The following is a 1,904-nucleotide window of genomic DNA, read 5'->3' as shown; positions in this document are numbered from 1 at the left end:
GTCCCACAGTGTCCCCCGGTTCCCCCAGAAGTGAGACGCGGTCACACCCTGCCCGGGCAGTAGAAGAGCAAGCGCTGCGTGCAGACAAGCAAATGAAAGAAACTGCTGTTCCAGGTAATTCGGGTTTGGAACGGATGACAACGTAAGGTCGTAATAGGATTATTTTCAGGAATATGTGCGCAGCGTTGTGTTTGCGAGCTCCCGCACGCCTCCGCGTGCTATCACAGCACTGCCCACCGACTACACCCTAAGGAAGGCCTAGCTGTGTTCACCTGCTTTGTGTTTTGTTCTGCTGTGTTCCATTTAGTTTGATTTAGTTTGGTTTTTCCAGACGGGCTCACTGCGTAGTTCAGGCTGAGCTTGAATTCATGTGGCTCAGGTTGGCCTGAAACGTGCAGCAATTTTCCTGCCTCAGCCTCCCAGGTGCTGAGTTTACAGGTATGCACCCCTACACCTCGCTATATTCACCTGTTGGTTTAGGGGTTTTTTTGTTTGTTTTGTTTTTCATCTTTTTGGGACGGGGTCTCCCTATGCAGTTCAGCCTGGCCTTGAGCTCATTTTGTAGCCCAGACAGGTCTCAAACTCACATTGATCCTCCTGTCTCTGCCTCCTGAGTACTAGGATGATAGGCATGTACAACCATGCTCAGCTATTCACATGTTTTTATACCAAGCCAAAGACAGGGGTTTTGGTGTCCTTTAAAGTTAAGCTGAAACTTATAGATTGGTTGTCCAGCTGTGCCTGCGAGTGACGCTGTCACCTGATTTCTGTGACATCAGGTAAGCTGGTCGCAGACTCCATGGAAGGCCAACATAGGAGGATAGAGGTGGTTCACAGCACACCAGCAAGCACGTTACCATTTTCCTGCACCACACCACACACGCAGCTTTCGCCTGTTCTCGTGCTCACCGCGGCCATCTCAGGAGCTGCACGTTCCAAGGGCAGCTTGTTGACGAGGCTCATCCTGACGCAGGACAGACCTATCATTTGGGAGAGACTTTTGTGCTCACTTCCCTCGCCAGTCCTTGGCTGTTCTTCTGGTAGAGCTGACCCAAGTGAGTCTACCTTGACTTTGACAGCTACTGTGTCGCCCTTGTGTCCAGTCTTGCCTGGGTGAGAGCTCCTTCCAAGACCCTGCTGCGCCCCCTCCTCCCGCTGCGTTCTTCCGTGGCCTGGGGTCCTGCTCTGGCTGCTGGGCTTCCTGGTCCCAGGGGAGCGATCAGTGGTGGCACGCTCCTTCAACCACAATTGAGCGGTGGGGGGCTCCGCCGCTCACCCGGAGGCTGCAGGCACTTGATCTTCTGTTTTGTGGGTGATCACTAACACCTCAAAATACTGCATCAGATCTCTAATTGGGAGTCGGGCTTCTATAGAACTCAAGAGGCCAGTTACAAAGTGCTATAAGGAAAGCACAAAGCAAAACAAACAGGAGTAAACAAATGTAGTTTGTGGAATAGTTTTGAACAAAGAAACATAATTTTAGTCATAACAGTTTTCACCAAAAATAAAGAAGAAACCATTTTACTGTAGAACTAGCCAGTGGTTTTTGTAAATTTGATTTCAAAAGCTTCAGAGAGGAATCAAAACTATGAATGGCCAAAGAATTAAAACAGCCGAGATTATAATTTGGATGACAGTTCAACATACTTTTTTTTAAAGGCATTACTGATGACATCAGCAGCAGCACAGGGGATCACCTTTAATTATAGGTTTTTTTTTTTTTTTTTTTTTTTTCAGTAGTGGGGACAGAGCCCAAGGTTGCACTCAGCCTTAAAAATTTTTTTATTTAAACAGATTTTGAGTCAGGGTCTCACTAATTGCCCAGACAGGGTTTGACATTCTGATACTCCTGCCTCAGTCCCTCAGAATGCTGGAAGGACAGGCACGCGTCACTTGGCCTAACT

This window comes from Octodon degus, unplaced genomic scaffold (assembly GCF_000260255.1).
Source record: "Octodon degus isolate 3935 unplaced genomic scaffold, OctDeg1.0 scaffold00023, whole genome shotgun sequence".
In the NCBI taxonomy this organism is placed as follows: Eukaryota; Metazoa; Chordata; class Mammalia; order Rodentia; family Octodontidae; genus Octodon; species Octodon degus.
Note: the sequence above shows the minus strand (reverse complement) of the source record.